Here is a 26,013-nt window from a genome sequence, read left to right as displayed (position 1 = left end):
TCTGAAGTTGGTTTCAGTTTTTCATCTCACTCTGTATATCATGGAACCAGTACCTTACCCACAAAGGGTCACAATTTTCAATAATTTTATCTGTCACAACTTGCGAAACAAGTCAGCGATTTTTACAACTTATTATATCAGAAGATTTCTCTCAACCTGGGATGAGTATGGAATTCATGATTTCACATAAAATTGGATGTAAATGTTCGATTTTCTTGTAATTTTGTCCATACAAATATTTTTATCTGTATTAGATGAAGAATAAAAATGGAATACATCGGTCGACCCTATCTGATACCTCACGCCCATTTAAATATTTTCTAAAAATTATCACAAATCTCATATCGAGTGAATGAAGTAACCAATATAGTCCAAACCTGGCACTTCGCAATATTTATATCATGTTTATTTAGGTCTGATAAGAAATGGCCAATATTGGACCAGTTCTTCGGAACAAACATTTAAACATTTAACATTTAAATAATCATAACAGAAGTAAAAATACTTTTAAATAATCGTACATAGCCTGAGGGTATACATCTTTCGGCAAAACCGACAGATACTGAAATTTTGACCCTTTGTGGTGGAGGTACCAGAAGGAGTGGACCGATGTAGTCCATATACCTCTCTAGCCATATGGCTGAGGGCATAATAATCACATATCTCATATAAGTGGCAAATAGTCTGTATAGTCCAAATCGAACACGTTGCAATATTTATATCAGATTATTTAGGTCCGATACGAAATGAACAATATTGGTCCATTCCTTCCGAATCCACTGCATAGAGGGTCAATAGTTTGAATAACCATAACAGAAGTCAAAATATATTTAAATAATCGAACATTGGCTGAGAGTATAAATCTGTCGACAAAACCGACTGATACTTTTTAATTGATTTTTAATACAAATAATTTTTTTCAGAAAAAAAATACAATACAAATCTCAAAAAATATTTTTGCCATATTTAATAGAATAATCTTAAAATTTAATTTTAAATTAAATTTAATTTTAAATTATTTTTTCCTTTATTTCCCAAATTTGGTTTAACGTTCATAAATACTCGGCCCACCTATTTGGCCTATTTTCCCACTTTCGCCATTTATTTATTTTTTTTCTGTGAACTTTTTATTCTTAGAGAACTTTGTGATGTTCAGTTTCCGTCAGTTTTCAGTTTCGTCTTTTTTCCATTTTTTTTTTTTTTTTGGAACAAAAAGTTCTTTTCGTCAAATGATACTTATTTCCAACCCAATTATAAACATAACACCTTTCGACGTTTCCTCATTTAGATTTCCATGAACTTTTTCCATTTTTGCTTTTCCCTCTAATGTTAATGTGTATTTTTTTCGGCAGGGGAGGCAGCGGAAGCTGTCAAGGCAAATACTTCAAATAGCCTTAAAATATGCAATTAATTAATTCAACATGAGCACATTTTTATGGCGCATAAACTAAGATTTATGATATTTGCCATAAAAAAAAATGACGAAGAAAAAGTAGAATCCACAGAAAAAAAATTTGGTGGAAAAAGTGCCTGCAAAGCAAATGAAATTCGCGGTACAGGAAAGGAAAGACAACGCCAGCGACAAGGAAGTGTTGAGTGAAAACGAAAAGAAGTGAGAAAAACTAGAGGCAGCCAAAAAAAAACAGGCAGTCATAATGAAATATGTACACATGTTAATTTATTTATATAAATGTTGGCTTTTTAGGAGAGAAATATTGTTGAGGGGCATTAAATATTTTTTATTTCTCAGTTTTTCTTTAAATATTTAAGTTGAGGGTGGGCTAAATTGTGTTAACATTCTCCAACCCTAAGGTGTTATATTATTCTCGTTCTCGATTGTTTGTTGTGCATAAGCATAAAATCATGGCATAACTTTAGGCGGTTTCTTTAGCTCACGTTCACCCAGATACCTGAAGGTTGGACAGCCATAAAACATTTTGCAAATTAGCCACTTGATATTGAAAAACTTTAAATTTAGCTTAGCCCGGTCGGGGATTTACCTTGTCCGGAGCAATAACATAAATTGTAGCAGAACAAAGTTTGGTTGTGTTCAAAGTTTGGCCAAAGAAATTTATTAATTTTGTCGAAATTCAAAAACAGCTATCGAATATAAACAACGACGACAGGTGTTGGAATTTAGAGAAATTGTTTTGACACATGTTTATCTTCGATGAGAGAATAATAATTTTATTAATGGCAAGGTGTCTTAGGAAAATTATTTTTGAAATATTAGGTAAAAGGTAACCTAATTAATTGATTGGGGGAGATGGGGGAGGTGTTGAGGGAGTTTGAGGTTTTTTTTTTCTGAAAAAAATAGAAGAAGTTGGCAGATCACGTTTATAATCATAACTTCTTATAACCTCTTATTTTAAAGAATCGCTGACTTGTCTCGCAATTTATGCCACATGAAAATATTCAAAATTGTGACCCTTTGTGGGTCAAATACCAGAGGGGTTTGCCGATATATATCATCTTCACTAGAGATCATGTGTTAAAAAAAATGTTTGTATGTGTGAAATTTGAAGAGAGTTGGATGCTTACTTCGCTTTCTTTGAACGTTTTGTTTTTCAAAATCTTCAAACCTATGTTGGTTTGATATCAGCAGAAATAGTTCGACCTCAACTATCATTAAAACAGATCTTGTGTTGATGGAAATATTGGGATGTACCAAGTCTGATGTTAATTTCGAATTTTATGAGATTCATGGATATCCAAATATTTTACCCCTCTGTGGAGGAGGTATCAGAACGAGTGGACCGATATATCCCATCGTCACAGTAGATCTCGTGTTAATAGAAGTAATGGGATTTTGAAATGCGGATTTTGAAATGCTTTTGATTATTCAAAATTTTTGACTCTATGGGGAGGAGGTACCGGAAGAAGTCGATATATCCCAGAAGAACTGGATTTTGAAAATATGAGGAGCACCGGATAGTAATTTCGGATTTTTGACCGTTTTGGTTATTCAAAACTTTGACGCTTTGAGGGGGAGTTACCAGAAGGAGAACGCCGATATATTTCATTTTCGTAGCATATCTTGTGTTAGTAGAAATTATAGGATGTGTGTAATTTGAAAAGAATCTGAAGCTTATTTCAGATTTTATGATCGTTTTATTCAAAATGTTGACCCTTTGTGGAGGAGATACCAGAAGGAAAGGTCCGATGTCTATTATCTTCATAACAGATCTTGAGTTGATTGATATATTAAGCTGCGCAAAGTCTGAATGGAATCGGATGTTAGTTTCGCGTTTTATGAGCTTCATGGATATCCAAAAATACCCTTTTGGGGCGGAGGTACCAGAAGGAGTGGATCAATATATTCCATCTTTACACCAGATCTTGGGATAATAAAAATATTTTGATATGTCTAATTTGAGGACAATCGGACTCTTACAACACATTTTATAAGAGTTATAATTATTCAAAATTTAGACAGTTTGTGGGGGAGGTACTTGAAGGAGTCGACCGATATTGTCCGTTTTCGCACCTGACTAGCACTGATGGAAATATTAGGATTTCCAAAGATGGAGCAAAATCGGATTGTCCTGTTTTTTTTGCAAATATCGAAATTCTGTGGGAAGGTACAAGAAGTAGTGGACCGATATTGCCCATTTCCGAACTCAATTTAAGATTGATAGTAATATTACGATGTACCAAGTTTGGACCAAATTTGATTTTCCTTTCGAGTTATTGTGCGTACCAGCCAGACAGATGGCTGGGTCGATCGATCGCTAGATCGACCCAAAATTCTTTCTTCGTAATTTTACCATGGGTAAGATTTAGAATTTTGATGTATTCTAGAACCTATTGTAGAATTGTATTTTATATTTTCATTACAGATAAAACAAACCGAAATACAGTATAGTGAAAATACAAGGATTTCAAAGAATTTTAATCCGAAATATAAAATAATATATATATATTTTTTTTGGCTCTACTTTAATAATCTTTCGGATGGAAATATGTAAATTTTCTATCATTATTGAAAAACTGAATTTTGCTGCTTAGTGTAATTCATATGAATTATTTGAATTGTTGGGAGCGCCTAAAAGTATGCTATGACAATGCTAAATATAAATTTGAGAAATTGGTTGTTCACCTATTAGACATATGTAGAAAATAATGTGTAAGCAAACCCTTAATAAATACCACCAATTTTCGGCTTAAGTATTTCCACCTCTTCCTCACATCCTTCAAGTCATCAAAAAATGCTTGACCCTTTTAAGTGTTTATGGCTTGACCTTAGAACTTTTAATGGCAACACACAAAAAAGCCGGCAAACAAACATCATCATTATTTTCATCTATTTATCCATTATCCACAACCACCACAAAAATATTGCCCATAAATTTAATATAATTTAACCTAAAAGACTTTATGACTTCAAAATAATGACGCCTGAAAGTATGCAGAAGCTCATAAAATGCCTTTTGTTGAGAGTGAGAGAGAGAAGGGAAAAAAGGTTAAATCTACCATTCTTATAATTAAAAGCAATTGTAACGAAAATGGACATCACAAAAGGGGAGGCAACAAAGTGTAATAACACAAAATCAGGCTGCCAGGCAGTTAGTCAGCCGGCCGAACGGCCCAACAATTGTGTATGAAAAATACATTACATTTTCCAGAGTAAACTTTAAGGCGTTGTTTGCCACACTTAACACGTATTTAATTTTTACAAATAATGGATGTGTTGTTGCTGCTATGGTTGCCACTGCTGTCAATGTCGTCTCCATTCTAAATCCTTAGAAAATTGAAAACAAAAACAAAAAAGTAAACCAAACACAAATCCACATTATTGATAAATAATGATTGGTCATTGTGAGTAATTAGTTTTGCTTGTTCAATGGCGCTGAGGGCGGGTCCCGTAGAAAATTGTTGAGCAATTTTCCAAGGTCTAATTTAAGGCTGGGGCAGAAAATTAAATAAGTTTGTAATTGTATGGTTCACTTTTTGGGGGGCGGTTTAATGAAATTCGATGTAGGAAGTAATGAGAGAGAGAGGGAATTGCAAAGTTTTTGATTTAGAAATTCAATTTTCGGGGAATTGTTTTGAATTGGGGTTTCGTGTTTTTTTTTTGTGGTAAATAATGAAAATAATGGAATTTTAATTTTATTTCAGTTAAGTCGGGAAGTGTCTTCTCTCTTAATACTCTCTGATTATCCTAATGATAAGGAAACTGAGACTATATTCCAAGTTTTTTTAAATTTTTAATATGATGGATAAGCGCTATTCTTCAACAATTTTCCGAGATGTAATTTGGGCTTACAAGAAAATAAAATAAACTTAGTATAAACTTGGATTAAAAAGTTTAGGTTAAGAAATTCAATTTTCGGGGAGTTTTTATACCCTCAGCCTTATGGCTAGAGAGGTTATATATAATTTTGAATTAAAAACTCATTTAAATTGGACTTTCGTGGAAAAACAGAATTTTTATTATATCCTCAGATATGTGGCTAAAGAGGGTATATACAGGGTTGCCCATATTCGACGGACCCATGACTCTTTGGGCCCATTCCAATCGACGAGGCTTGTCCGCAGGCAACATACTTTGCGTCAATTGAATTTTGTACGGTAACAAATGCAAATCAGTCCGTTGTAAAGTGGACCGAGCCATGCAGAACTGCTGAGAACGGCGTTTTTTGGGATGTTCTTGGGGACCTCTCAACACTGGCTCGTACGGCAGCGATATTCTCGGCCGATCGCCTTGGTCGACTTTTATATGGCCTCTTCGGATTAGAAAGAGCCTTACCAGTCGAAAATTTTTCGTATAAACGCTTAATGGTGTTCTTAGAAGGCGTACTTCTCACATTTTTTAATGTTTTAAAGGCACGTTGAGTTTTCACAATTGACTTCAATTGACACAATTGACTATTTCAGAGCGTGGCGTGTATTGGTTCATGGTAAAAATCTGCTTGGACTGACGCTTCAAACGCGGTATGTCATTAAGCGATGTGACATCTCTGTCAAAAGTTATGGTGTTGCCAGATGGGTCCGTCGAATATGGGCAACCCTGTAAATAAAAAACTTAGATCAAATACGGAGATGGCCAATATCGGTCCATTCCTTCTGGTAACTCTCCCAAAAAAGGTCGAAATTTTCAAAAAAAATATTTGCCTGCACAAAAAGAGAAAAGATAAAAAGATTTTGCTCCAACTTTGCAAATCTTTATATTTCCATTAGTGCTAAGTCACGTACGAAAATGGACAATATCGGCCCACTCCATCAAGTACCTCCTCCATAAAGCCTCAAAATTTTGAATAATTATAACTCTTATAAAATGTGATGTAAGAGTTCTCTTATCTTCAAATTTCACACATTCCAACTTAGATCTGGTGTTAGATGGAATGTATCGCTCCACTCCTTCTGGTACCTCCCCCACAGAAAGTCAAAAACTATATTTTCTGCACAGAAAGAGAATCAACATTCCGAGTTTGCTCCAACTTTGCAAATCCTAATATTTTCGTCAGTTCTGAGACGGGTGCAAAAATGGATTATATCGGTCCAGAAGTACCTCCCCCACAAAGGGTCAAATTTTTGAATAATTGTAGCTCTTATAAAATGTGATGTAAGAATTCGATTATCTTAAAATTTCACACATCCGAATGTTTGTATTAACCCAAGATCTGGTGTAAAGATGGAATATATCGGTCCACTTCTTCTGGTACCTCCCCCACAAAAGGGTCAAAATTTTAAATGACCATGAAGCTCATAAAACGCAAAAGTAACATCCGATTTCATTCAGACTTGGCACATCTCAACATTTCCATCAACACAAGAGCTGTTATAAAGATGGTAGAGATCGGATCATTCCTTCTGGTACCTCCCCCACAAAGGGTCAATGTTTTGAATAACACAACGATCATAAAATCAGAAATAAGCTTCCGGTTCTCTTCACATTTCACACATCCCATTATTTCAAACAGCACAAGATTTTTTTGGTATCTCCCCCACAAAGGGTCAAAATTTTGAATATGCATGACGATCAAAATAAGCGCGAAATTAAAATCAGATTCCATTCAGATTTGGTACATCTCAATATTTCTATCAACCCCAGACCTGCTGCGAAGATGGTAGAGATCGGAACCTTCCTTCTGGTACTTCCCCCTCAAAAGGTCAAAATTTTGAATAACCATGAAGCTCATAAAACCCGAAATTAACAGCCCTTTCCATTCAGACTTGGTAATCTCAATATTTCCATCAACACAAGGTCTGTTATAAAGATGGTAGAGATCGGATCATTCCTTCTGGTACCTCCCCCACAAAGGGTCAAAATTTTGAATAACCACAACGATCATAAAATCAGAAATAACCATCCGGTTCTCTTCATATTGTATACATCCCATTATTTCAACTAGCACAAGATTTGTTGTGAAGATAGAATATATCGGTCCTCTCCTTCTGGTATCTCCCCCACAAAGGGTCAAAGTTTTGAATATGCATGACGATCAAAATAAGCGAGAAAATATAGCGATCAAAATAAGCGAGAATCAGATTCCATTCAGACTTGGTACATCTCAATATTTCCATCAACACAAGATCTGCTGCGAAGATGGTAGAGATCGGAACACTCTTTCTGGTACCTCCAAAGGGTCAAAATTTTGAATTACCAAAACGATCATAAAATCAGAAATAAGCACCCGGTGCTCTTCATATTTTATACTTCCCATAATTTCAACTAGCACAAGATTTTCTGTGAAGATAGAATATATCGGTCTACTCCTTCTGGTATCTCCCCCACAATGGGTCGAAATTTTGAATATGCATGACGATCAAAATAAGCGCGAAATTAAAATCAGATTCCATTCGGACTTTGCACATCTCAATATTTCTATCAACCGAAGATCAGCTGCGAAGATGGTAGAGATCAGAACCTTCCTTCTGGTACCTTTCCCACAAAAGTTCCAAAATTTTGAATATCCATGAAGCTCATAAAACGCAAAATTAACATCCGATTCCATTCAGACATTGTACATCTCAATATTTCCATTAACACAAGGTCTGTTATAAAGATGGTAGAGATCACACCAATCCTTCTGGTACCTCCCACACAAAGGGTCAAAGTTTTGAATAACTAAAACAATCATAAAATCCGAAATAACCATCAGGTTCTCTTCATACTTTATATCTCCCATTATTCCTACTAGTACAAAATTTGCTGTAAAGATTTATTTATCGGTCCACTCGTTCTGCTAGCTCCCCAACAAAAGGGTAAATATAAACCAATAAAGAAGGTCTTAAAGTCGGGCGGGGCCGACTTTATGATACCCTACACCACTTTGCTAATTGAGTAGAGCTCCACATAACAATTAAAAGTTTTTATGGGAGAATTTTATCATAAACGCTGTGATTATAATTATAATTTAAAGTTCAAAGGACTAAATATGCCGAAGCATTTGTATCTTTTAAATTCTGACTTGTATTGCCCATTTGGTACACAATTAATTTCAAATCGGATAAAGTTATATATGGGACCTATATCCAACTCTGAACCGATCTTGATAAAATTTTGCAAAGATATTTCTGAGCTATATTTGATATATTTCCCCGAATATCGTTGTTACGGAGTGCATATTACGGCTGTGGGTGACAAATATAACAAATGGGAGCAAATATAATATGGGAGCTATAGCTATATCTGAACCGATCATCACCAAATTTGACATACTAGCTTCTAGACTCAATTCGGTTGTAAGTACCAAATTTCAAATTTCACTCATTTGGGAAAATATTAGACGTTTGGTGCACAATAAAATGTAAATCGGACGAAGTTATATATGGGAGATATATCCAAATCTGAACCGATCTCGATAAAATTTAGCAAATGTATTTCTGAGCTGTATTTGATATATTTCCTCAAATATTGTTGTTTCAGAGTGCATATTACGGCTGCGGAGGACAAAAATAACAAATCGGATGAACAATATATATGGGAGCTATAGCTACATCTGAACCGATTTCGATCAAATTTGGCACACGTATTTTCAGGCCTAATTTGGTTGTATCTGCAAAATTCCATACTATTCGGGATTATATTACACGTTTGGTGCAAAATAAAAGTAAATCGGACGAAGATATATATGGGAGCTATATCTAAATTTTGACCGATTATCTCCAATTTCAATAGGGTTCGTCCTTGGGCCAAACAAATGATTTGTGCAAAATTTCATCTGGATTGGACAATAAATGCGAACTGTACTTTGTTTACAAAAATACATGGACGGACGGACATGCACAAATCGACTCAGAATGTGATTCTATGCAGATTATCAAAAGGAACTATGGGTCTATCTCGTTTCCTTTTGCCTGTTACAAACAAATGCACAAAGACATAATACCCTGACCACCTTGTGGTGTAGGGTATAAAAACATATAAAATGCGAAATATTTAACAGATATTTTTTGAAATTTCGCAAATCCCAATATTTCTGATAGCACACGACCTGGTGCGAAAATGGTAGATATCGATTCATTTCTTCTGATATTTCTCCCAGAAAGGGGTCAATTTTGAATAACCATAAAACTCATAAAACGCGAAATGAGAATCCAATAATTTTCCAAGAAGGTACACCCCAATATTTCTATCGATAAAAGACTAAGTGGGAAGACGGAAATTGCGGACGGAGCACTACTTCTGGTACCTTCTCCACAACGGGCCCAAATTTTAAACATTCATAATACTCATAAAACGCGAAATAATTATCCGGTTCCTTTCGAATTCGGAAATTATCAATAACCGTATTGAATTATCTAAATATTAATCTCAAGCAGAAGGGGTTCACATCAGACCCCTTCTGGTTCCTTATTCACAAAAGTTAAAAATTTTTATTATTAACACCTCTTGTAGAATTGGAAATATTTGTAACACATAATGATATAGGCATATGTAGACAGATTTATTCGTATTTATGTTTCATATTTTTATAGCATACTTTTAGGCCCTTAAATGTTAAAATGTTTAATTCCATTACAAATCTCACTGATTTCCAAAAAAGAACTGATTCCTTTCCCTTGAACTAAAATACTCATTCGATTATTCCCTTAATTCCCCCAAAAACATGCCACAATAATTTGCTTACTTTTCTAATTTCACCCGCAAAATATTCAACCTCTAAATTAAGTTACATAAACAAAAAACACAGCCATAATGTCGGCATTTTATAAATTACATTTAATAATTTTTTATTTAAAATTCCCCCAAAGGCATTATGACGTCTTAAAATGTCATTGTCTAAGAAATATGTTAAGGAAACACCAACCACCCTTGTCAAAGGCCAGACATATATACAATTTTTTTGATGGAGGCCAAAAAATATGGAAAAAAAATAAATATGCTAATTTTTACACAAAAAATCAAGCAACAACAAAAATTCAAAAAAAGGCCAAATGCAAAACATCATATTTCAGGGGGAATGAGGGAGGGAGGGTGCAGGGCAACCAAGCTGTCACTCATTTATTTGGCTTGGTGATGACTGGTGTCAGCTGGAATATTAGAATGTTGTATGCAAATTTGAGGTCTTAAGATTCGAAACATGTAAATTGAATTTTCGAAACTTTTGAAACCTCGACATATAAAATGCCATTTAAAAAAAAAGAAATTTTATATAAAATTATTATTGATTCCGAAACAAAGGCTTAACCTTGTCAGCAGTTTTTTTTCTGGCTTGAAATTTTAATATTTTTTCCCTCAATTCAATTTCAACTTATTTTTCTGCGATTTTGTATTCCTCATTTGAATTTCTGCTACTTTGTTTTCTATTTTTTCTTTTTTGGCTGCTTGAATTTGCAAAAATTTCCAAAACATCACGTTTTGCTGTTCATTCTGTTCTGTTTTTTTTGCTTCTTTAAGCTTTTATGTTGCCAACACTTAAGAGAGCTAAGAGTGGAATTCAAGTCTTTGAGTTGCATAAATGGAATGACATTGAGGAACGGAAAAAAGGAAGAAGAAGACGACGAAGAAACGTGTATTTTTCTCATAAATACTTATTTGAAATACTTTTTTGCATAGTTTAAAGTTAGTTAGGTAGAACATTAAAGAAACCCCAAATGCTCCTTAAAGTATGCTAAAAATAGTTTTAAGACCACACACATATTTTTTATTAGAACAGGGTAACTTATTGAGGATGAGGCTGAAAAGCTGCAAGGATCTAAAATACTTAGGTTTATGGAAAAATTAAATGCTCCTTAAAGTTTGCTAAATATATAGCCAACATTTTCCATTCCCTTATGGATGTAAGATTTAAAAAAATATATTCCTGCCTCGCCAAAGCCCTGAAAAAAAAACAACTAGGTCCAGAACCCTGAAGGATAGCATGTAGAGGGCGTTGGTGGGCAGGGAGTAAATTTTCAAAAAGGTACTAAAAACTGGGATGTTGTGTTTTTTTCGTCCCAAAAAGTACTATTGTAGACTTATCATCTCTTTGAACTAGATCCGTTTCAGGACATTTGGAGTCGATCTAGCGATGTCCTTCCGTCTCTCTGGCTTCGCACGATGACTCTCGAATGAATTATCCGATTTGATCTACATCGTACTATTATTATCAAACTTAGGTAGGGTTCGGAAATGTGCAATATCGGTTCACTCCTTCTGGTACCTCCCCCACAAAAGGTCGAAATTTTCAAAGAATATATTTTTCTGCACAGAAAGAGAAAGGATAATCGGATTGTGTTCCAACTTTGAAAATCCTAATATCGGCATCAGTGTTAAGTCAGGTGCAAAAATGGACAATATCGGTCCTCCCCCACGAAGGGTCAGAATTTTGAATAATTATAACTCTTATAAATTGTGATGTAAGAGTCCGATTGTCTTCAAATTACACACATCACAATATTTTTATTAACCCATGGTCTGGTGTGAAGTTGGGATATATGGACCCAATCTTTCTCATACCTCCCCCACGAAGGGTCAATATTTGGAAGAGCCAAGAAGCTTTTGAAACGCGAAATAAGTATCCGGTTCTCTTCATATTTCACACATCCCATTATTTCTACTAACACAAGATCTGCTGTGATGATGTAATATATTGGTCCACTCTTTTTGGTACCTCCCCCACAAAAGGGTCAAAATTTTGAATACCCACGAAGCTCATAAAACGCGAAATTAATATCAGATTTAACTCAGACTAGGCACTGGTCAATATTTCTGTCAACACAAGAACTGTTTTAAAGATGGTAGAGGTTGGACCAATTCTTCTGATACCTGCTCCATAATGGGTCAAAGTTTCGAATAACCAAAACGATTATAAAATCCGAAATAAGCATCCGGATCTCTTCATTTTTCACACATATTCTCTTCATATACCATACGTCCAATTATTTCTACAAACACAATATCTTCTGTGAATATTGAATATATCGTTCTATCCAAATCCAAATCTCCATCAAGTACCTCCGCCACAAAGGCTCACAATGTTAAATAATCAAAACTCTTATAAAATGTGATGTAAGAGAATTTTTTTTAAACCAAGGTCTGGTGTTAGAATGGGATATATCGTTTCACTCCATCTGGTACCTCCCCCCTTAAATGCTCGAAATTTTGAATATCCATGTAGCTCACAAAATGCGAAATTGAAATCCGATTCCATCAGACTTGATAAATCCCAATATTTCCATTTAAAAAAGATCTGTTATAAAGATGATAGTGATCGGGCCATTTCTTGTGGTACCTCCTCCACATAGGGTTACAGATTTAAACAAGTAAAAAAGCTGTGAGTTAGGCCGGGCTGAACTTTGATTATCCTCCACCATATGTTAAAATCTTTAAACTACCGAATGAAGCCATCATATTAGGGTCTATACGAAGACGTGGTCCTGTTAATGTAGGCAACTTTTGTCGTAAACCATTACAACATTCTAATGAGAAACTTGAAAAAATCGGTGAATAATGTAGCTAAAATCATCAAAATACCGAATATAAGGAGGTATCATTGTATGGGGGGCTATACCAAAACGTGGACCGGGACAGACAATTTTCTGTCACAGGCTGAAGTATCCATTACGAACTTCAAATACCAAATTTGAAACCATTCCGGTGAATAATCCCGCTTAACTCACCAAAGTACCAAAATACCAAAAGTAATGCAGACATAATAAACATTTGAGTAAAATTCTATCAACCTACTTCATTTCGTTCGGAAACTAGAGTGATTTCCACATACGGGCGGACATCGCTGAATCGACATAGAATTTTATGCTGATCAAGAATACTTTGTGGGGTCTAAAATGTATATTTCGAGGTGTAACAAATGGAATGACAAGCTTAATATACTCTCCATACTGTAGTGGAGGGTATAAAAACAAAACCCTCAAAGAAAGCGAAAGCATCCAACTCTCTTCAAATTTCACACATATAAATATTTTTGCACATGATCCATCCTGAAGATGATATATGTCTCCGAAGCTGTCTGTCTGTCCGTCTGTCTGTCTGTCTGTCTGTCTGTCCGTCTGTCTGTCTGTCTGTCCGTCTGTCTGTCTGTAGAAATCACGATACAGCCCACATTATTTGACGTAGAGCTCCAAAATTTAGCAGAGCTATTTGCATTGTATCTAGGATGGTTGGTATTGAAAATGAGATATATCGGTCCACGTTCTGGTATAGTCCCCATATAACGGTACCTCCCGATATTCGGTATTTTGATGATTTATGCCACGTTTTTTCACGGATTTGTCTTAAAATTGGTATTTGTAGGTCATAGCAGGTCCCTGAGCGTGTGGCAAAACATTGCATGTATGGGTCCAAAATTTGGTATAGCCCCCATATAACGGTACCTCCAGATATTCGGTAATTTGATGATTTTTGCAACATTTATTCACGGATTTGTCTGAAAATCGGTATTTGTTGGTCATAATGGGTTCTAGCTCCAGTGGCGAAACATTGCATGCATGGGTCCATTATTTGATATAGCCCCCATATAAAGGTACCTCCCGATATTCGGTATTTTGATGGTTTTTGCCACATTTTTTCACTGATTTGTCTAAAAATTGGTATTTGTGGGCCATAATGGGTCCTAGTTCGTGTGGCGAAACATTGTAATTATAGGTCCACGTTTTGGTGTAGCCCCCATATTACGGTACCTCCCCATAATCGGCATTTTAATGGTTTTTGCCACATTTCTTCTAATGTTTATTTTACCCTAAGGTGGAGGGTATTAAAAGTTTGGCCCGGCCGAACTTACAGCTTTTTTACTTGTTATATCTAATTATTTCTTTCAACCAGACACCTGAGATGAATATGGAATTTAAGATTTCGGATTAAATTGGATATAAATGTTCGATTTTCTCGTAATTTTCCCCATACCAAAATTTTTATCTGTTTTAGATGAAGGTTTTCAAACTTCTTACTTCTTACATTTTTTTCAAAAATTATCACATATCTCATATAATGTGAAGGAAGTAACCAATATAGTCCAAACCTGACACGTCAAAATATTTATATCATATTTTGTTAGGTCCGATACGAAATAGACAATATTGGTCCATTCCTTCGGAACCTACTACATAGACAGTCAAAAATTTTAATAATCATAACATAAGTCAAAATATATTTAAATAATCGAACATTGGCTGAGGGTATATATCTGTCGCCAAAACCCATTGATACTTCTTAACTTTTTCGACGCTTCTCCCAAGAAGACCCTGAATGAAAACTCTCTCCCTATAGAGATAAGGGGACTAAAATTGAGATTTCTTTGTGATATCTTTAAAATAACCAGCAGTTCTTCGCAGTTTCTCCATTCTATCCAAAAAAAAACTTCAATTTCTTGGTATTTACCATTTCGTGTGGCTTCAATGAATTATAAATTTGACACTGTCTATATTTTTACAGCTGCTGTTGTCTTTTGTTGCAACGCTTGCAAGAGTATCAATTGCCATCCCACAGCTAGGGATGTCACCATCCGATGAGCAGAATGCATTACGCATTCCATTATTTGCAACACAGTTGCTGCAACCGGGAAATTCTATAACCAGAAATGTCAAACCAACACCACAGCCAACCACCATGAAAACATCTATGCCAAAGGAGTTGTGGCGAGGAGGGGAGGCAAATTGGTAAAAAGTTGTCGAAACTTTTTCAATCTGCCGTTTAACAAAATGACATCTTGTCTCTATTTTAGTGCGGTGTTGGGTTCAATTCATGGGTTGCTCACTTGGTGTGCTCTCGTTTTTGTTGGTATTTGCTCTTGTTTTTCGTTTTTTTTGGTGAGGTTAGAAGCTAACTAAGATTGTCTATCAAAAGTTTTTTTTTTTGAAATGGAATTGTTGTTGCACTTTCTTGTGTCCTTCCCCTTCTCTTTCTTCTCTTTGCTGGCTTGACATTTTATCTTATTTCGTATTAAAGTTTTGCTAAAAACAAATCAAGTACCACTTCGGCGCAACGAGAGTGTTTTCGAGTGCAATTTTTGTTTTCTTCGGGGAGAACGAGGGAAAGAGAGAGAGAGACGTTGAAAACAAATAGTTAGCTCTTGATACACAATGTTGAGCGGACTTTAAAGTTTTATTATTTTGCAGAAATTTTTGCGGTTTGGAGTTTGAAAAAACGAAAATAAAAACGAATTGATAAGAAATGGATCAGGGTAAACTAAGGAGGGGTAAGCAGATGTTATTTGAGGTTTTCAAAACAGAAAAAAAGAACGGTTCGAAGACTTTTGCAATTTTCCAAAACTAGAGGAAAGTCTGGGGACGTCTAGGGTCTTCTTAGGGGTGGGCTAATTATAAATCATCTCTGAGGACTTTTAAAGTCAGGAGAAATTCTGAGTTTTTTAAGGTATAAGACTATCTATGGTCTTCTAAAGACCGATAGCCTTCTAAAAGAAGTCGTTTTAAGATCTTAAACAAATAGAAACATATTGCGGTATTAAAAAAAAAACAGATAAACTTCTAGATTCACTTTAAATATAAGGAATTTTAAAACCCCAAGAGGACAAAGTTCTTTAACGCATTTCGTTCCGAGATAAAATTTTTATTTTTCTTTTCGAAAAGAGTATTTTGTGCCCATTGATGTCAAAAATTTAGTTTAGTTTTGATAACAGATAAATTTGTTAAAAATTTTACCCTTTTCATACATAAATAATTTATTGAAAAAGGTTAAAAATCGGACAGAGCAGTGATATGGGTTAAGGTCGCCTTCTGCAGGTAAAATGTACTTAGATATTTTCTATACATAGAAGACATTTTATTTCCTCTATAGGCAGAAGACCCTTAGAGGTCTTTAATTGAGTGAAGACCTTTGAGGAATTATTTATAGATAAAGGTAGGGGTAGTTTAGAAGGCTGAAATATCATTACGTGTTTTTCGTATAAAACTATCTAGATTTTAAATTTTTATCCAATTTTGTCTATATAAACTTATTTTTCGAAATTTTGCAGTTGGACTTTCCTTTTCAAGGACTTCTTAACTAAAAATCCAGAATTTTTTAAGGACTTCCAAACAAAAAATATTTAATTTTTGATATGAAAAAACTGCAACCAACTTCAAACTGCTGTCCTTTCTGAGCCACTCGTCCGACAGCTGTTAAAATAATTCTAATGACAGCTCATTATATTGTTTACAAGCGCACACAAGAATTTTCCAGAAAAAAAGTTATTCGTAATGGATTTCAAGCGTGATAGTGTGATGAACATATCGCAATATTCCATTCGGCAAATATTGAAAAATAAGCTCGGGGTAAAGCCATTGAAGTTCGAAAAAAGTGCAAGAACTTACACCGCAACAGAAAGAAAATAGACTCAAAAGAGCTAAAGAGTTGCTTCGCTTGGCCGAAAGTGGTGAACTGCCGAACTTGGTTTTCTTCGTCTCCGATGAGAAAACATTCGTTCTGAAAATGTGCACCTTCGGTTGGCCACCAGACTCAACCAGGCGCCGCCCATGGTGATGGTGTGGGCCGCCATAACAGCCGATGGTTGCTCTCCGCTCGTATGAATCGTGGTATCAGAGTGAATGCCGAATATTATCGCGAAAATATTCTGGAGACTAAAAGTAGTTAACTTTTGAAAGGACGCAAATTGTGGATATTTTATAAAAAAAAGATCTCCTAATGGGATTTTTCAGGAATTTTCATATCGAAACTTCGGGCCAAAATAGTGGATTTTTTAAGTAGTTCTATTTGATGACTTCTCGGCCCAATGCTTGGATGTCTTAAGGCATTTTTGGAGGAACATTGTGTATATTTTTTATATAAATTTGTATTAAATCGTGGACTTTTTAAATTCCCGTTTGAAGAAGTCATGCTTAAATATAAATTTCAATTAAGGATGTTCTCGAGGAATTTTAAATTCATTTTTAGGTTTTTAGATTTTTTTAAGAATAGATCTTTAAGATTTTTGGAAGTATTGGAAAAATTGAAAATTAAAATTTTAAGTTTATAATTTTTTTGAATCGTTCTTTACCTGTAAAACGTAAATATCTCAAAAACGTATTAAGGACTTATCTGAGGACACCATGCTCAAAGGTCCTTGATTATTTTAGTAATATTATTTCAAAGACTTCATAACCAAAAATCTTGGTTCTTTTACGAATTATTTTGCAGCGATTTTAAAAATATTTTTAGAATTATTTGTTACCCTTTAATTTATTAAGGATTTCAAGGATTTTCAAGGGTTATTTATTGACTCTATGAAAACATATAAATTGTTCAATAAAAATCGTGCCAAATAATCATTATTCTTTGATTTTTTTAATGAATTTATGTCCCAAAAATCGAGAATAATTAAATATTTTCGTCAACATTTTAAGAAGTTGAAAAAAAATTTGAACGAAGTAGTGTCTAAAAACGTGAATTCATAACAATTTTTTAAGGACTTCTTGAAAATATTGATACATTTTCCAAAAGTTTAAATAAAATGTTGCCTTAAAATATTTTATTAAAAAAATAAAAAAAGTTGAAGAACTTCCTGGCCAAAAACTCGTGGACTTCCTTTTGAAATATTTGTTAAGGCCTTCGGAAAAAAGTTCGTGGATTTTGTGGAAAAAAAGTTAAAAGTTGTTGAATTTTTATACCCTACACCACATAGTGGTAAGGGTATTATGTCTTTGTGCATTTGTTTGTAACATGGAGAAGGAAACGAGATAGACCCATAGTTACTTTTGAGAACCTTCATAGAATCACTTTCTAAGTCGATTTATGCATGTCCGTCCGTCTGTCCATGTATTCTTGAGAACAAAATGTAGGTCGCATTTATTATCCGATTGAGATGAAATTTTCAAAACAATAGTTTTTTGGCCCAAGGACGAACCCTATTGAAATTGGTGAGAATCGGATCGAATTTAGATATAGCTCCCATATATATCTTCATCCGATTTCGGGTTAAATGTGCACCAAATGTCCACTATCAGTCCAAATTACCTGAATTTTGGCACACCCAACCGAGTTCGGCCTAGAAGCAAGTATTTCAAATTTGGAGAAAATCGGTTCAGATATAGCTATAGCTCCCATATATATCCTTCATCTGATTTGATCTTTAAGTCCCTCACATTCCTACTATGCACTCCACAACCGTGATATTTGGTACCAGGTATTAGATAGAGCACTGAAATAGCTGTTTTAAATTTTATCGAAATCGGTTCAGATTTGGATATAGCTCCCATATATATCTTCATCCGATTTCGGGTTAATTGACCACCAAATGGCCAATATCAGCCCAAATTGCCCGAATTTTGGCACATGTGACCAAGATTAGCCTTAAGCAAATATAACAAATTTGGAGAAAATCGGTTCAGAAACAGCTATAGCTCCCATATATATGTTTTATCCGATTTGGTGTTTAAGCCTCTCACATTCGTAATATGCACTCCACAAGAATGATTTTTGGTACCAGATATAAGATACAGCCCAGAAATAGCTGTTTGTAATTTTATCGAAATCGGTTCAGATTTGGATATAGCTCCCATATATATTTTCATCCGATTTCGGGTTAATTGTGCACCAAATGGCCGATATAAGTCCAAATGGACTGAATTTTAGTACATCGGACCAAATTCAGCCCAGAAGCAAGTATATCAAATTTAGTGAAAATCGGTTCAGAAACAGCTATAGCTCCCATATATATGTTTCATCCGATTTAGTGTTTTAGTCCCTTACATTCGTAATATTCACTCCACAACCGTGATATTTGGTACCAGGTATTAGATGGAGCACAGGAATAGCTGTTTTAAATTTTTTCGAAATCGGTTCAGATTTGGATATAGCTCCCATATATATTTTCATCCGATTTCGGGTTAAATGTGCACTAAATGGTCAATATCAGCCCAAATCACCTGAATTTTCGTACATAAGACCGAATTCAGTCTAGAAGCTAATACGTCAAATTTGGAGAAACCCGGTTCAGAGATAGCTATAGTTTGTAAAATGCACGATAGAATTAGATAGATTTTGATTTTGTACCAAATATCTCATAGAGCTCTGAAATGCCCTGTATTAACCTTTTTACGAGAGCTCTACTTAATATGCATAGTGGTGTAGGGTATCATATAGTCGGCCCCGCCCGACTTTTGAGCTTTCCTTACTGGTTTTAATTAAAAATAGTTTTCGAGGGCATTGAGAAAAAATTGAGGTTTTTGCAATAAAATGTTTAAAGGGCTTTCTAATCAACTTTTTTACCACTTTCCTTCAACAAATCGAGAATTTTTAATTATACAAACCAAGAGGTATGGTATATAACATATTTTCAAAGGCTAATATTTACATATGCCCTCAAGCCAACATATGTTTTAGTAATTTTCTTTTCCTTAATTTCCCAAAAATCTGTTAGATTTTTAGTCATATTCCATTAGTCCTTGAGTCTCCTCAACAACTCACCTCTACATTAAGGTCTTAAATTATCGTTCAAGGTTTACACCTACACCTTGTCGAATGAGAAGGCTTGTTCGCTCACATCGTCCTGCCATTCATTCATTCATCCCAGCATAGACCGCTTGTCTTATGAATTTCAGTTTGCTCGTAAATTTCTCGTCTTATTTTCAAGATTAATTTGTCAATGTCAAGACTAATTTTTATCTGTTTTTTTTTTTGCTCGCTTTATTCTGCATCTCATTCTAGGGGGCTTAGTTTCATTCCCCATGGATGGAAATTTTCATCCCAAAAAAATATTTTTTTTTGAGTGGTGTGGTATTATTTCTCCCTTCTATATCCATTAAAACAAAAACCAATTGAAAAAAACGACGATATAAAAAAACCTGATTCTACCAGCAATTTGAGAACAACGTAGCTGGGACATGCTTTAAAAAACTGCGACTGCGAAGAAAGAATGAAAAAAAACCTTTTTAACATTCACATCTTGTGTATGTTAAGTAGCAATAAATAACAAGTGATTGCAATGAAAGTCTATAGTTAGGCGTTGCCGGCTTTTTCTTTTTCTCCTTCTACTTTGTTTCCCGAGAACGATGTTTCTTCTGTTTCGTTTCTTTTCTTGGCCATAAAATACATTTTTAGCGTCTCTTTAGGTTAACTTGTCACATATATCTTAATTGTTGAAGAATTCACTGCACTGTTTTTTTATTGCAGACGAAATTAATGATGATTGTTGTTGAAAATTTATAACTCCTTAAAGTATGCAGTGGAGCTTCTACAGAAATCATCTGTTCGTGAAATATAATATATTAGAAATTTTTTTTAAGGAGAACAGTGATTTCTTATAGAATATTTTTCAAAGCACAGTATTTGAGAAAGGACCAAAAGACCTCGTCTATGGCTACATAGGCTCCCTGGCTCGTCACCAGCTCGTCTATGGCTCCATAGACTCCCTGGCTCGTCACCAGCTCGTCTATGGCTACATAGACTCCCTGGCTCGTCACCAGCTCGTCTATGGCTACATAGACTCCCTGGCTCGTCACCAGCTCGTCTATGGCTACATAGACTCCCTGGCTCGTCACCAGCTCGTCTATGGCTACATAGACTCCCTGGCTCGTCACCAGCTCGTCTATGGCTACATAGACTCCCTGGCTCGTCACCAGCTCGTCTATGGCTACATAGACTCCCTGGCTCGTCACCAGCTCGTCTATGGCTACATAGACTCCCTGGCTCGTCACCAGCTCGTCTATGGCTACATAGACTCCCTGGCTCGTCACCAGCTCGTCTATGGCTACATAGACTCCCTGGCTCGTCACCAGCTCGTCTATGGCTACATAGACTCCCTGGCTCGTCACCAGCTCGTCTATGGCTACATAGACTCCCTGGCTCGTCACCAGCTCGTCTATGGCTACATAGACTCCCTGGCTCGTCACCAGCTCGTCTATGGCTACATAGACTCCCTGGCTCGTCACCAGCTCGTCTATGGCTACATAGACTCCCTGGCTCGTCACCAGCTCGTCTATGGCTACATAGACTCCCTGGCTCGTCACCAGCTCGTCTATGGCTACATAGACTCCTTGGCTCGTCACCAGCTCGTCTATGGCTACATAGACTCCCTGGCTCGTCACCAGCTCGTCTATGGCTACATAGACAACCTGGCCGCTCACCAGCTCGTCTATGGCTACATAGACTCCCTGGCTCGTCACCAGCTCGTCTATGGCTACATAGACTCCCCGGCTCGTCACCAGCTTGTCTATGGCTACATAGACTCCCTGGCTGGTCACCAGCTCGTCTATGGCTACATAGACTCCCTGGCTCGTCACCAGCTCGTCTATGGCTACATAGACTCCCTGGCTCGTCACCAGCTCGTCTATGGCTACATAGACTCCCTGGCTCGTCACCAGCTCGTCTATGGCTACATAGACTCCCTGGCTCGTCACCAGCTCGTCTATGGCTACATAGACTCCCTGGCTCGTCACCAGCTCGTCTATGGCTACATAGACTCCCTGGCTCGTCACCAGCTCGTCTATGGCTACATAGACTCCCTGGCTCGTCACCAGCTCGTCTATGGCTACATAGACTCCCTGGCTCGTCACCAGCTCGTCTATGGCTACATAGACTCCCTGGCTCGTCACCAGCTCGTCTATGGCTACATAGACTCCCTGGCTCGTCACCAGCTCGTCTATGGCTACATAGACAACCTGGCCGCTCACCAGCTCGTCTATGGCTACATAGACTCCCTGGCTCGTCACCAGCTCGTCTATGGCTACATAGACTCCCCGGCTCGTCACCAGCTTGTCTATGGCTACATAGACTCCCTGGCTGGTCACCAGCTCGTCTATGGCTACATAGACTCCCTGGCTCGTCACCAGCTCGTCTATGGCTACATAGACTCCCTGGCTCGTCACCAGCTCGTCTATGGCTACATAGACTCCCTGGCTCGTCACCAGCTCGTCTATGGCTACATAGACTCCCTGGCTCGTCACCAGCTCGTCTATGGCTACATAGACTCCCTGGCTCGTCACCAGCTCGTCTATGGCTACATAGACTCCCTGGCTCGTCACCAGCTCGTCTATGGCTACATAGACTCCCTGGCTCGTCACCAGCTCGTCTATGGCTACATAGACTCCCTGGCTCGTCACCAGCTCGTCTATGGCTACATAGACTCCCTGGCTCGTCACCAGCTCGTCTATGGCTACATAGACTCCCTGGCTCGTCACCAGCTCGTCTATGGCTACATAGACAACCTGGCCGCTCACCAGCTCGTCTATGGCTACATAGACTCCCTGGCTCGTCACCAGCTCGTCTATGGCTACATAGACTCCCCGGCTCGTCACCAGCTTGTCTATGGCTACATAGACTCCCTGGCTGGTCACCAGCTCGTCTATGGCTACATAGACTCCCTGGCTCGTCACCAGCTCGTCTATGGCTACATAGACTCCCTGGCTCGTCACCAGCTCGTCTATGGCTACATAGACTCCCTGGCTCGTCACCAGCTCGTCTATGGCTACATAGACTCCCTGGCTCGTCACCAGCTCGTCTATGGCTACATAGACTCCCTGGCTCGTCACCAGCTCGTCTATGGCTACATAGACTCCCTGGCTCGTCACCAGCTCGTCTATGGCTACATAGACTCCCTGGCTCGTCACCAGCTCGTCTATGGCTACATAGACTCCGTGGCTCGTCACCAGATCGTCTATGGCTACATAGACTCCCTGGCCCGTCACCAGCTCGTCTATGGCTACATAGACTCCATGGATCGTCACCAGCTCGTCTATGGCTACATAGACTCCCTGGCTCGTCACCAGCTCGTCTATGGCTACATAGACTCCCTGGCTCGTCACCAGCTCGTCTATGGCTACATAGACTCCCTGGCTCGTCACCAGCTCGTCTATGGCTACATAGACTCCCTGGCTCGTCACCAGCTCGTCTATGGCTACATAGACTCCCTGGCTCGTCACCAGCTCGTCTATGGCTACATAGACTCCGTGGCTCGTCACCAGCTCGTCTATGGCTACATAGACTCCCTGGCTCGTCACCAGCTCGTCTATGGCTACATAGACTCCCCGGCTCGTCACCAGCTCGTCTATGGCTACGTAGATTCCCTGGCTCGTCACCAGCTCGTCTATGGCTACATAGACTCCCTGGCTCGCAACCAGCTCGTCTATGGCTACATAGACTCCCTGGCTCGTCACCAGCTCGTCTATGGCTACATAGACTCCCTGGCTCGTCACCAGCTCGTCTATGGCTACATAGACTCCCTGGCTCGTCACCAGCTCGTCTATGGCTACATAGACTCCCTGGCTCGTCACCAGCTCGTCTATGGCTACATAGACTCCCTGGCTCGTCACCAGCTCGTCCATGGCTACATAGACTCCCTGGCTCGTCACCAGCGTCACCAGCCATAGCTCGCCTATAGCCGTATAGACTCACTCGGTCGTCACCAGCTCGCCTATAGCCGTATAGACTCACTGGCCCGTCACCAGCTCGCCTATAGCCGTATAGACTCACTGGCCCGTCACCAGCTCGCCTATAGGCGTATAGACTCACTGACCCGTCACCAGCTCGCCTGTAGGCGTATAGACTCACTGACCCGTCACCAGCTCGCCTGCAGGCGTATAGACTCACTGACCCGTCACCAGCTCGCCTGTAGGCGTATAGACTCACTGACCCGTCACCAGCTCGCCTGCAGGCGTATAGACTCACTGGCCCGTCACCAGCTCGCCTGCAGGCGTATAGACTCACTGGCCCGTCACCAGCTCGCCTGCAGGCTTATAGACTCACTGGCCCGTCACCAGCTCGCGTGCAGGCGTATAGACTCACTGGCCCGTCACCAGCTCGCCTTTAGGCGTATAGACTCACTGGCCCGTCACCAGCTCGCCTATAGGTGTATAGACTCCCTGGTCCATAACCAACTCAACTATAGGTGTATAGACTTCTTAATCCGTCACCAGGGTCATTCTTCTGCCTCTGCCGTCATATCGAAATAAATTGAAAATTCTCAAAGGAAACCCCTTTAGGAATTCCATAAAAACACCTACCATTCACCACCCTTTCCAAATGAAATAATTAATTTCGGAAAATCTTCATTTCAAATTTTAATACAATTAATTTGTATCTTCCGACCCAGCCAACCAGGCGGCCACCTTTCAAACGAGACGTGCCGTAATAAATTACAATTTAATTAGAAAATTTCAACACATTGGGTCGTTGCCGTTCTGCAAAAAAACAAATGTCGACGTGCGACAAAAAGGCGTCAAATTAAATGTCTCCTCTTTCTTTTTGTGGAAGTACAACATGCACACACGGACATAGCGCCAAGAGCTGAGAATTTGTTTTTGTTGGTTTTTAAAAACCAAAACTTATGAATTATAAACTGAAAATCATCTTATAATACCTTGGAGTATAGTTAAGGGGCAAGGAACACAAGTGATAACAGAAAAAAACAAAAACAACTAAATACGGAAACAAGTGTATCAACAACACTTTATGCCACACGCACACACACTCATAGGCAGCAAACACACCCACACCAATGCAAGACCTTTCCTTTCGCCTTTCCAAACAGGCCTTAATGCCAAACAAGTCTCTAATGAGTCGACTCTTAAGAACACTTAATATTAATTTTACTTCCTTTGGGACAACTTTGCTGTTGTTTTTGTTGTTCTGGTGGTGGTGGATATCCCTTTTGGCAACACCAACAACGTTCCAGCATATGGCAACAACAAAGTCCTGTCTCATGCTCTATTTTGCCTCTATGTGTTGGCGTCTTTTGTTTTTAGCCACAGCGGCAAAGTTTTCCCATAACCTTTTTTTGTTGATTTTCATTTGAAAAATAACAACAACAACGACAACGTCAGCATTAAGGACTATATAATTTTAGGCCAAATTGTGTATGCTGTTTCCACTTTCCGACATGCTGGGTAGACTTTGGAGATTTCACTGTCTACTCAAGCTGGCCTTTCTTGGGAAAAAGGGTTTGTTTGTGTCCGAAAACAAAAAACCAGAGGCTAGAGGGGATAGTACGGGCTGAATTTAGTCCTGTAGATATTGTTGTTGTTTTCGTTACTTTTCTGCTTTTTTATTTTTGTTGTTATGCAAACATTTTAATTTCCAACAATTTTAATTGTTGTTACTGCTACTCTATCTGTCCACACTTATGTGAAGTGGGTATTAGTTTATGTCTCGTTTCCTGGCATCCTTTCGGGTGAATTTTGCGAAGGCATTTCATTTTCATGCAGCATTAATTGACAGTGGTATCGAATGAATTTAATTGGAAAAATTGGAAATTTTTAGAAATAATATACCGTAATCTATGTTCACCAAGCAAATATTGTTTCAAAGGGGTTCAAATGAAGAATATTTATTCGAAGAACAAAAAAATGTATTTTAAAAGAATATTTTAAAGGAAAATTGTTTCAAGGACCAAATAGATGTGAATTTTTTAAAAGAATATTTTTAAGGAATTTTTTTAAGGACCACATAAATATGAACATTTTAAAGTAATATTTTTTTGGGGATAAAAAAACGTGGAGGAATATATTTTCAAGGACCAAATAAACGTGGTTAAAAAAAATATTTTTTTCAAGAAAAGATTTTTGATAAGGATTTTTTCAAGGACCAAATTAACGTGGATTTTTTAAAGAATATTTTTTAAGGACCTAATAAACGCGGATTATTTAAAACAGATTTTTTAAAGAATATTATTTTAAGGACCAAAAATCCTGGATTTT

This window comes from Musca domestica, unplaced genomic scaffold, assembly GCF_030504385.1.
Source record: "Musca domestica strain aabys unplaced genomic scaffold, Musca_domestica.polishedcontigs.V.1.1 208, whole genome shotgun sequence".
Lineage (NCBI taxonomy): Eukaryota > Metazoa > Arthropoda > Insecta > Diptera > Muscidae > Musca > Musca domestica.
Note: the sequence above shows the minus strand (reverse complement) of the source record.